At 32.9% G+C, this 13,129-nt stretch overlaps 1 long non-coding RNA gene across 1 annotated transcript; it reads left to right on the top strand.

The window, feature by feature from the left end:
• Nucleotides 1–11,186: 11,186 nt before the first annotated feature.
• On the top strand, nucleotides 11,187–12,766 carry LOC125495025 (uncharacterized). The gene is made up of 2 exons (XR_007271553.2): nucleotides 11,187–12,141; nucleotides 12,299–12,766. It is a non-coding gene; the product is annotated as an uncharacterized LOC125495025 (long non-coding RNA).
• Nucleotides 12,767–13,129: the final 363 nt, after the last annotated feature.

Here is a 13,129-nt window from a genome sequence, read left to right as displayed (position 1 = left end):
GTTTAAGTTCAGTTCAAATATAACCAAATTGAGATTTAAATACTATAATAAACATTTCCGAACATCCAAAAAAAAAAACCGATAATATAGCCCATGTGACATATCCTATATCTATAAGATATTATTCAAAATAATATCCATCCTTATACCTAAGGTATATGGTTGCTTTTGGAGCTAGCTCTCGAAGCTATTTCAGAGGTTGAAAATTGAAATAGAATTCTGACGCAATGTAGAATGTATCGACAACCCATGAGTTTTCCCAAGCATGTTGAAGCCATCACCAGGTCCCAATAAAAACAAGCAAAGCACAAAAAAGAAGTCCATAAATCTCCCCGTAGAAAGCTCAATTGGAAGACTATAATACGCTTTTTCGCATATTGAAGAGATAGGCAACAAACCGCTTAGAATGCTATCCTAAGACCATAGAACACCATTTGATATCATATTCGAAAGCACAATATATATCTTTCATAGTTATTTCTGGAGTTTAACTGAAAAGCAAAATAAATCGAAAGGCACTTTAAGGCAATAATGTACCCCAAATTCCCAACCACCAAAGAGTCATCCCAAAGAAGTCTGAAGATCACAAGAAGGTCCCAAATAAAAGTAATTTGTAATCCCTGTAAGATCCAAAAGTAACGAGACAAATTTGAAAATTGTGATTCACATGATTTTACTTTGGAGTACTATTTAGAGCTCAACTAAAATATCTAAAATAGCCAAATTTAAGAATATAATTCACATGATAATAATTTGTAATACTCGTATTTATGAAGCATTTTCTTCACCTAAAAAAAAGAGCTTTCATGTTTCACAAATTCAAATAATTATTAACACATTATAACATGAATTCAAATAAATTTCAATAACTTCATATAAACTCACAAAAGTTTAGAGGAATTTAAGTGAAGAGGACATACCCTTAGAGCTATCAAAACAGAGAGGCATGGAAGTCCGAAAGTTGTACCTCTGTCCATTTCAAGGAGTTCTATGATTCAGCATGTTAAATCTTTAACTACAATGGGTTACAATAATGTGACACTCAATTTCTAACAAAGAGCAAATAGTCATGTCAAATCTTCCTTCATGAACATGCTAAGAGTTTACCTTTGTAATTCCTCCCAATATAAAGGTTGTTAAGCAATGTGCTATGCATAGTCAAAGGTACTGATCACTTTCTACCCGTCATCGCCCGGCAATTAGCCGACATCACAAGTTCATCCAATTCTCGATAATAGATGTACAAAAAATTAACCTCATTGCTAAGCACAATGCCACAATGTATCACAGAAGTGCAGAACTATCATACATCTCTACCACTAGACCACCAAGAATACTAGGGTCAATCTGAAATAACCATAAGAATTCAAATACAAATTGACAAGCACAGTAACCTTAATTTAACAGGCTGCAGGAAGAATATTACTTGTTTGTAACACAGTAAGACTAATTACTCCACTTTCACAAAGCAGACACACTGACTCCCTTTTGCACATAATCAAGAACATACAACAAGAGGCAAAAAGGCATGAGGACGTGCACACAACTGACAGTACCTTCTTCAAGCTTGACCTTCTTCCCTCCCCAAGTATTTCCTGTAAAGTTTCCTTCAGTTCTTTCTCCTCCAAGGGATGAAGGGCAGGACAAGAAAACCACGACAAAGAATACAAAATTGTCAATCAAAATTTTCTCACACCTGGTGTAGAAAGGTTGTATAGTACAGAACTAAAACCAGAACTAAAACCAACTGCACTTAAATTTTTTAAAAAAAAAAAACAGAAACAAAAAACATACAATGACATTTGTTAATTGCTTTCATCCCATGTGCGCCATATAGTCATTTCTGCGAATTGCAAGAATCTGTTTGTGAAGCCGGCTACGTGCCTTAACCTTCCATACTCCGCCATTATCACTAAATAAAATAAAACCACATTGAGGACATGGAACACTTCATTAATAGTTAAAAAAAAGCCTCAAAAAGAAACAAGTATCAAACAGAAAAGGATTCCAAAACATTATTGTATCACACAATAACATCAAACATAGTTCAATAACATCTAAAGAGAGCTCCGTAACATCATTGTACTCAGCCAACAGAACTTGCTTAGGCAATTATGACTTGTATGATGTGGTTTCAGCTAGAGTAAACCCAAAAATCCCACCAGCCAAGTGCACATGGAATATTTACAAGGTAACTTTTACATCAGACCTTATATGAAGTCTGCTCTAAAATCAATGCTTCTTATCTTACACTCCCTCAGTTTCTAAAAGAATTTGTCACTTCCCCTTCTCACAAGAACCAAAGAAATAAAGGAGAAGTTGGAGGAAGAAATGAAAAAGGCGGGATTAAGGACTAAGGAGAGAGAAACATTACTAAGTATGGAGATGTGAGTAATAAAGTAAAAAGTAATAGTGGGCCTCATGCCCAAAATAGAAACAAAAGAAGTGAGTAAATTTTTGTAAAACGTATCAAAAAGGAAAGTGGGTTAATTTTTGTGCCACGGGGAGAGTAACTGATAAGAAATCTTGCAGAGACGTTGTTTGCTCTTGCTCTGGATAGAGGTGGCAGCAGCTAGTGGTGAGAAAATAAAGAAACATGTCCACCCAACCCAAACAAACAAGAAATTATCAGGATTTGTTAAGGGAAGGTAAGTGGGTTTGTGACAGATTTTTGAGCAAGCACTTTTATGCCAAAATTAGTCAATATGCTACATTTCTGGTTTTGTTAGAAACAATCACTTTCAAGATCAAGTCACAAGCGACAATCGACTTTATAGACACATATTTTGACGTAGAGACATGTGACCTTTGAATTTCAGACACTCCCTCTTCCATAAATTATAGGCCACAATTCTATACCAGGATGTCCCACAAGCCATTTTGTGAAGTTACTAAGCAATATATTGGACTTTCTCATATAACCCTTAGCAATGCTTTTATCAATATTTCCAGAATAAAAATATATAGACAAGATGGAGATGTAACAATTCTAATAATGAAAGGTTATAAAGTTATCTTTCAACTCAATTTCTTAGAAGTGACAACAGATCAACTATGGCCAATTATTTAGAGGAAGGAGTTTCTGGTTTCCCATCATAGGCCCAATTGAGCATCTGAGTGTTTCTTTTAGTTTTCAGAAATGCTGTGTAGCAATACTATATGATGAGATCATGAGATCATGAGATTAACAGTTTGCTGTGGTGCTGGCCTGCTGCAGATAAGAACTATGTAATTTAGCTAATTTAACTACTGGTTCTAATCTTGTAAGAGGAGAAGCATCTATTAACAAATGCACAAAAACAAAGAAAGGCTCATCAGAAAGTCCAGCCATAAGCATAAACTAAGATAGAGAGACTTACCCAAAAAGTTCTTAGTAATATCTGTGAATTTAGCTCGAGTACATATGTCATTTATAGCTTTAATTCTTACACCTGCCGGTATGGACAGATCCTTTGTGAATTGAGAAAACATTGGAGACTTTTTGGTAGCCTCCACAAGGTCAAACAACTCTGGTTCAACCTTATCCAATGCATCAGCTTTGGCAGCAGATAGCTATAAAGCAGATGCGTAATTCCCATAACCTCCAAACATAGCAAAAGGAACCTAACACATCATTGAAGAAAACCAAAAACATAAGATATGGGAACAAATGAACTTACATGAAAGCAAGCTATAACTATTTCACAAAAGCCTCCTTTTCATTGCATATGTCCTTTAAGAAGGATATATTCTACTAAGATCAGAGCTTTATAGAAGTATGAAGCCATATCAAAACATGTTTGTTTCACAACTTACGACGAGTTCAAAAACCTTTTTCTTAAATGCTATGACACTGTGAAAAGGGTAGCAGGTAGCTTAGGCCCCGTTCTTTTGGACTGTGAGAACATGAACTGAACTAAAATTAACTGAACTGGACTAAGAGAAATTGAATTGCAGAGAGAAACTAAATTGAACTGAATTTGGCCTTAATAGCCTTTTTCTCATGAGGGTGCAGCTAATTCAACAAGGACATTCAAAATGCTCCTAAGTCCTAGGTGCCCTAATTGTCTCATGCAACTTGGTTTGAAATGGACAGCGAATGACCAAATTCAAGGAATGGTTTAGCTGCTGATTTATAACGCCAAAATCAAGGGTCACTGTCAATAAACTAGGCAAAATTTCTGGTAAATTAGTATTTTGGTCATGCAAAATAAGTCACAGTAAACATATACATAAATCGAGTTCTCTTGCAACATTTCGGGTATGCAGACATGTTTACACTTAGACTATAGAAAAGTGATCTTGGCAAAACACTGCTAGCATATTTCACATGGTCTAGCAATCAATTTCATCAATCGTCAACAATAAAAACATTATATGGTGCTACAGACAGAGTTAGTGATATAGATCCATATAAGCTCTCACAGTCACGGACTCACGGTGACTATATTTCAAAAGTCAAAATACAAATCAAACTCTTACAACAGATGAATGTCAATTCCAAATGATCAAGTAAGCCGTTAATGAGGCTTAATGAATCAGCAATCAAGTACATATTTATGGTGCTGGATACAACTCTTCTCATCTACCATTCAAATGTCTGGACTTCCACTCAATGAAATATAGAACCTAGGATTACATAAATCAGACACAAAATTGTGTCTAAAATCTAACCAACAAAGCAATCGTAATTATTAGTTTTGTACTTCTCAGTACATATCCATTGCAATTTAAAACTCAGGTTATCTATGCTGGCTCACTAAACTCTACGCCTACTTTGCAGTAGCACATAGTCATTGGGATCAGATCAAGGATCTAACATAAACATCCGTATCCCATAGATAAAACTTTGCACATGCAAATTCCTGAATCATGCCCCACCATAGGCAGTATCAAACACAAGAGTGATAATTATTGATAGAATAAAAATAGAACATTCTGTGCATATATTTTGTAACACTCCCTGATGGCGATTGGGGGTCTAGTGATAATCGTAACTGTGTTAAGAAACCTATATTAGAAATCTGTTCACAAAATATATCACAGAATATTCTATTCTATCAATTATATTATTTTGTTGATTATCGACTTATCAAATAAATGCATTGCTCCACCTAAAGTACTTCTATAATTATCGATGCCAGGTAAAGGGGAAAGGAAATAGAAAGGGTAGCAGGGATCTACAACTGCAATTAGGTTAGCAAACACAAGATCAACTCTGAACTAATTTAACGAGGCACTAAAAGTGAATTTCAACTGTGCAAGCAGATAAAGTATTCCGAGAAGCAAGTAAGAGTATGCAAAGAGTACAAAAACACGAAACAAAAAACACAAATTATTGAGTGTCACTATTATACATTAATTTATGGTATGACAATCCATAAACTACCGTTTCTTTTGTAAGAAAAAACTCATATGACATGAAATAAATAACAATATGACATGAGATTCATATTTTATTTTATATAGTCCATGTCATTCTTATCAAAGTCTATGTTATTATGCATATTACACAATAAGTAATCGTACGCACTCAACAACAAAATACAAAATGAAAGCGAGTTGTTGAGGAAGATAAAAAAAGTCACCTTAATATTGTCCTTTTGTTAGCGGGAGGCGAGAGGTGATGGCAGCATAGTTTCTCTGTAAAAAATCAGAAGTAAAATCGATAATTAGGATGATGTTTGGTGGTGATTACAAAAAATTAATTAGATTTGTGCAATTCTAAAATACATAAATGCAAATTAATGAAAGAAAAATAAGAACAACTCAAGCCCCATTACCAATCGCAAGAAAGAATAAGATAAAGATGCATTAATAGAGTGGTTAAGAAGAGGGCTTGGGTGAGTGGCCTTGTGCGAGGCAGTCCAGAGGAATTTCATCTTACCACGGTTTCGAATGGCCTAAAAAAGTTAGGGTTAAGAAGAGTGGATCTCCCAGAATAGACACTTCACACACATATTGATATTACGCAGCAACATTTTCTGAAACTGAGACACTGATAGAAGGATGTTTGATAGAAGAGCAACCAAGTGATGTAAGGGAGGACACAGGAGACATCAATATCAGATATCCTATCTCAACGGCTGCTTTATTTTGACTGGTCATACCTCATAAATAATTATAATGACAATAAATTCTAAATTTATACTCCATACGTTTCTTTTTTTCACAGTAATTTATCTATCTCTATTATATAAGTCAAGGAAGGAGGTGTGGTGTCTCCGGTTGAAATGACTAGAATACCCTTTAATAAATTAAAACAATATTTTTTTATAATAAATTTAAAAATGAGAATCAATGCAACTTGCCATACGGAATAAGTCAAAAATGGAATATGCAATCATCATAAATAAGTTGACTAGATTGACACAATCAATTCACGAAATTAATTAGAATCTTCAATTTTTTTAAAAGTAAGTGATACATCTTGACAACATCTATTATATAAGTCAAGGGAGGAGGTGTGGTGTCCCCGGTTGAAATGACTAGAATACCCTTTAATAAATTAAAATAATATTTTTTTATAATAAATTTAAAAATGAGAATCAATGCAACTTGCCATAAAGAATAAGTCAAAAATGGAATATGCAATCATCATAAATAAGTTGACTAGATTGACACAATCAATTCACGAAATCAATTAGAATCTTCAATTTTTTAAAAGTAAGTGATATATCTTGACAACATAATACTTCGTATTTACAAAGTTCAAATAATATGATTTATTAACATTTATATTCGTTAAAGAACTATACTAAAGCCATTGACAAAGAATTATTATTAAATCTCGACCAAAATTTTCTAATAGTAAAATATCGGTCTCCTTTAGTTCAAAAAGATAATAACATATACAAAAAATCCTCAATAGTTTAAATCACTATCAAGATAATTTTAGATTAAAAAATATATGTCTATTCGTACATAAAATTGTCGACGCACGCATCGCGTGCATATACCACTAGTGTAAGTAGAATATAAAAGGGGTAGCAAAGATTTTTTGTTTATTTAAATAAATGTTGTATGGGAAAAGATGATTTTAGGAGAGAGAGTGGAAAATAATTGGTGAAAGAGCATTAATTGTAACATTTTGATTGAATAAACAAAGGAAAAAACAAAATTCAAGAAGCAAATAAATGATGAGAAATGGTTTTTCTAGACAAATTACGAAAAAATTGGAACTAAATATGGAAATGGGAACTATATTTTGGAACACCCAAAATGGAAATAGGAACTATATTTTGGGACGAAGGGAGTAAAATTTTGTTACCCACGGTAGTGCCATGTTATTCTTAAATACTTATTTTCTTCCTCTCAAAAAAAAATTAGGGAAAAGCTATACGCAGACTAAGAGTTGTATATAAGAAGCTAAATATGGAAATAAGTTGCATTAATTGATCATTTATTACATCGGTTGATACAAAAAAATTTCATAAATTCACAACTTATTTTCATTTTAAATAGTGTATTTATGTCTTATATGCAACCCTAAGGGCTGCAAATAGCATAACCAAAAAATAATACTTATTTCTTTTTGAATGATATGCCCCCCATATCAGCGTATGCGTTTAGATGACACGTGACAACCTTTAATACTTCATAACTTTCAACTAGTATTGAGTATCGGGTTAATAATAAATTAATTGTTATATCATTCACTTTTCGCAAGATGGACTACTCTTTTAAGTCAAATTAAGTCATTTTTAAACAAAGAATAATTGTTTACCTTAAATGAGTCACTTGTATATAAGTAAAAGTGACCTATTTAGGACAAATGTTTACTCATTCCTATATAAGTTTATAAGTGTCTATATCTTTAAGACAAATAGTTATCCGCTACATAAACTCGTATCATACAATGGATCGTTCTTTTAAATAGTTGATTCGACAAGAAAAAGTTTATAATATCATTTTTCAAGTTATAAAAACATTGATCCATTTCCATTCCTACCTATAATTGATTGAAATTAACTACAATATATTTTTTTTCAAATTTCTCTTTCATATAGGTAATACTATGTTTTTTATTTTGTAAATGGCTAAGCATAAATTAAGGTTTGGTGGGCCTATTTGAATTTTTTTTTTTGATGCACTCAAGTTGATTTGATATTTTATTATCACTATTATGGTAAATGCAAACTTAATAGGTAATATAACTTGTAATACGAGTATATATTAATATATTCCTTATTTCCCTTAAAAATATATATATATTCCTTATTTACTTGATATGTTAATTAATATAGGACTCCAGTTTGTATGTCAACTTAACAAACATAATTATTTATACTTACAATAAAAAAAAATTCAATATGAGCTTGTAGATTAGTTGGCTAGTGTATATATATCTCAAAGGAGAGATTGTGGGTTCGAATCTAAACACACATATTATTTTTATTATTTAATTTGGGGGGAGAAGCTCATAGAGCAGTATTAGTAGGTGGCCCTTGAGCCCCTAATATTACAACACAAACATGATTGTTCAAAACGAATATCTTCCTTGACAACATTCAATTCCTCACAAGATGGTTTGGAAAATTTGAGGAGTTCATTGGTCGTTAACTGCTCTTGCTAGTATATATAGGAGATTGCTACATCTATCTACTAGGTAGACTACCCGTTAGAAATAGACAATTAAAAAATAAATAATTTTGTTAAGTTGGACTCGACTTATTATTATGTCTATCTCTAGTGGATAGATTACCCCGTGGATAGACAAAATTTTTCCCGTACATATCTGCTCCATTTCAGCTTCTGAACAAGCTTCATCCAATCCTCCTACAAAGATTAGTTGGCTAAGTCGTGCTCTCTCTAAATCTCAAAAAATGCATCCACCAAGATAGTAAGTGGTTTTGGGAGGGTTCAAAAGTTTTAATGTTTGGAGGGATTAAGAGGGGTTCAGGTCTTGAGCAAGCGAACTCAACTGCAACGAATATAGAGTGTTGCAAAAATTGATCAAGTTTTAAATCCTTATGATTAAAATTTAATTGATTTCTTCTAATCCAAATTCTCCAGCAGACAAAGGAGAGGAGAGTAGCGTTAGAGATATTGTAAGAGCAACTACAATGGCAAGCTACAACCACTTGTAGCTTTGTGTGCCACATCAGATTTCCAAAATACAACATTCCCAAGCTACAACCTCTCCCATTGGAAAATTACAACCACTTGTAGTTTTTGTTGGTCCCAAACTAAAATGTGAAAGAGAATAGTGGAAGTGGAGCCTACAGAAAATGACAAAGCAAGTAGCTTTGTGGAGCTACTTGGCTTCCCAAAGCAACAAGCTTGTTTTCTCTCCAACAACAAAGCGACTAGCTCCAACTATTGGTAAATTGCAAGCTGGGACCTAATAACTACCGTTGGAGGTGCTCTAATAGTCTTTCATGCATAGGTCTAGGGGAGGTAACATTTTCCAGAAGTCAATCACTAAAATCTATGTTGAAGAATTGGGGTCAGGGGTGTACTTATTCTAAACCTCAAGGGATTTAGGATAATCTTTAAGAATATGCTCACGAGTTTCTTTTTTAATATAAGAAAAATATTGTGACTTAATATTTAATTTGACCCTATAATTTAATATCAGTGACATTTTATTTATAAAAATATCACTGAATTTACAAACTTTGTAGTTTGTACATTTCAGAGATAAATTGAATTTTCTTCTAAAGCCTGTTGAGCGCAAACTTTTGAGGTAGCTTTAAAAATTTGACCTTGATTTGAACCACTAATTAAGAAAACTATAGGAGTATTCGGTTAGGTAGTGGTCGTATGAATAGCTTTTAGTTAGAAGTAGTGTTTATCAAAAGTTACAATACAATTTGTAACTTCTGGAGTAGTGTTTAGTGGTATATATATTTTATATTTCCTCCGTTTTAAATAGTGTTTCACTTATTATCGAACAAATAAAGTATAAATTTTTGTTTGAGTTTTTGACTAATTATGTGCTGATTTCTTCTGCTCGAATGGTTACCGTGAGTCCTTTTTGCAGTTTCTTTTATCGAATATCAATGTTTTATACCGTTATTTTGATAGGTAACTATTAACACTTATTACCATTAGCAGCTACTCTCACAGGTAAAAACAACCATCACAGCTACCAATGCCGAGCACGTCCTAATTAAACAAGCTGCTACCTTTATTTTAATTTTGCGTTTAATAATCCTCGATTAGTGCTCACTAATCACTACCCATTACCCAACAACTAACCCACACCCGTTCACTCTGTCACCACTGGACTGGAGTATTATCTAACCATATTACTCAGCTTCAGTCCAAACAGAATTCGCAAATATGAAGCCCAAACCCGACAACTTCCGAATCATCTAGAAACTAGAAAGCGCTGAATCCTAATTTTATAATGGATTAAGAACCAATGTAGAATTAATTAAGAATTAAGTCAGTTTAGTGCGCCAGGCTGTTTCCCGTGGGATGGGACCCATATGTATTAAAATCAGGCAAAAGACAAACCTCAAAGTCTCAAACCCTAATTGTTTGTTGCCACATTAGCCAGGGGTTATACGAACTACACGTCGATTAGTATGAATTTTTAGTTTCTGGATGTTACACTGTCAACCAAGCGCCCATTGTTTTTTCATTTTTCTATTCTAATCGAAGTACTAAGTAGGAATCCCTTCATTTTAAAATATAGTTTTTATTTTCCATTTTTCACAATAATTTATGCAAGTAGAATCTAAGAGTAAATAGTAAATATTTTTTGTTTATTTAAATAAACTAGAGGTGATCATGGATCGGAGTGGGTCGTGCCTAAAAAAATGTCCACTGATCGGGCCGATCCAAAAATTTGTGCCCAAAACCATTTATTTCGGGCCGAAAAATAGATTAAAATGTCATTTTCAACTTGCCCAAAGCAAAAAAAAAAAGAACGAGTCAGACCCAATCGTGGGCCAAAAAAATCTACCCAAAAAGTGGGCTGGACCAAATTGATCAGCTTCAAAATAGACTAGTATTTAGACTCGGGTGTTGTCCCGGGTTATTATTGTTTTTTGATTTTTTTCATTCTCATTAAAATGCATTAAAAAGGTACAAAAATAATATAATGAACACTTAAAATATAATTGTTGGTTGGGTCGAATAAAAAAAATAAAATTTAAGAAACAAATAAATGATGGAACATGCTTTTTTTTAACAAATTATGGAAATATATGTAACTAAACATGAAAATTAAAATTATATTTTGAGACGAAGGCAATAGTATTATTTAATTTAGGATGGTGGGTTTGTCACAAAACCAGAATAAACAAGATAAGAATAGAGAAAGTCATCCATTTAAATTTGGAGTCTTACTACATCCATCAAACATCCGACACACAACAAACTCAAGAGGCATCATATTACCAAACCATCTTAATTTTGGTCATAAACCCCCCCAAATTCGCTGCAAGTGTAGAATATAAAAAAATGGTGGTGCAATTTTTCTTCGCGGTGGCGTTCTCGGCGGTACCACTGACTCTATACGTACCGCCGATTAGGCACTTAACGCTATTTGTGACGGCAATTCAAGAGCTCATCACTGAAACTACCGGATATCGTCGTAGAGTTTTCCCTCGGTTTCGCCGGGCCTTCCGTTTCTTACTCCATCCTGCTTCATCAACTTAGATCCTATTTCATGCTCATTTAATCATTCATTACCAAATCAGACTACTTTCGTGTACATATGAGTACCTCATAATAATAAGTATGTTCATTTCTTTCTTTTTTTTTGTTAGATTTGTTTTCTTCTAGTGAGTGATTCTAGATGCTTCTATGATTAGGAATTGGTCATGGAAGTATTAGGTGCAAACTGTAATTTGCGGATGATTTTTCCAACTGGCTTTGTTAGACTGTTAGTTGCTATACAGTAATTATACTTCTATGCTTTTATCGTTTTCATTGGATTATATGTGATGTTCACAGTTCACACAATATGAAAATAAAATTCTAGTTTTTTCAGCTCGCGACTTTCAATTTCAGTTTTTTTCTTGATTAGGAATTGGTCATGAAAGTTTATGCTTGAGACTTTCAATTTCAGTTTTTTTCTTGATTCACTTTTTCTGTAGCGATTACTGATTATATACTTTTAGAAGCTGTTTTTGCTTTTATTTTTTAGCTAAACTTTCTCTATTGTCTATATCAGACTAGATGACTGTCTTCCTCAATCTCCCCTCGGTATGTACAACAGTTAGATCACAATTTTACTACTACTTATGTGTTTTTTTTTTTACTTCTTTTTTTTTTTTTTTTTTTTGGTAAACAAAGCATTCATTCATTCATTAATTAATAACGTTAAACATATTACAATCCTTAAACATATTACAATCCGCAGATAGTTGTTCCTTACAATAACTAGGGGGAGGGGAAAATCCTAGTTACAATGCTATCACCATCCATAGTCCTACACGCTTTGGCCAAGAGATCGGCCACTTTGTTGAAAATCCTGCTGCAATGTTTAATCTGCAAGTCCGGCTTGTTCGTTATCCACTGCCTGCACATAGTAAGTAAGTTGGAGTATAGGTCAGAATGACCCCCCTTGATCAGGTGGGTCGCATCTTTGCAATCAGAGTATATAATCGCCTTTGGGAGGTTATACTTCTCAACAAGATAGAGGGCCTCAAGAATTGCAAGAAGTTCACTGTTCTATTTTTGTACATTTACTACCTCTGTTTTATTTTAATCGTTACACTTTTATATTACTATTTACATGTGAGATTTTGTTAGATTCATCATAATATGTACTGTATTTTATTAATATGTACTTTTTATAATTTTTACAAATACAAAATTAATTAGTATATGTTCTCAAAGTTTTGCATTGGCATTATGAAAAGTGTAGGTGTGTATATAAAATGAAATCGGAGTGAGTAATACAGAACTCATAACATTAATATTTTAGTATGAATATTTAAGTATTGTTTATTTGTATAAACAATACAATATGATTAAATCAAAAAACAGGCAAACAAACAGTGTATAAAGTCAAAATGTGATAAATTAGAACAAATGGAGAAAGTATATATATTGTTTTTGTCTTTGATGGTTTGGAGGAAAAAATTTGTTTTTCTTTATCTTCAATAGAACAAAAATATACTTCTAGAAATCAAATTTCTGAGCTTCATTTTCTTTTATATGACTCCTTTATGAAAAAAGTTGAATAGAA

Source organism: Beta vulgaris, chromosome 2, assembly GCF_026745355.1.
Source record: "Beta vulgaris subsp. vulgaris cultivar EL10 chromosome 2, EL10.2, whole genome shotgun sequence".
Taxonomy (NCBI): Eukaryota; Viridiplantae; Streptophyta; class Magnoliopsida; order Caryophyllales; family Amaranthaceae; genus Beta; species Beta vulgaris.
Note: the sequence above shows the minus strand (reverse complement) of the source record. Positions and strands in the feature narration are given on the sequence as shown.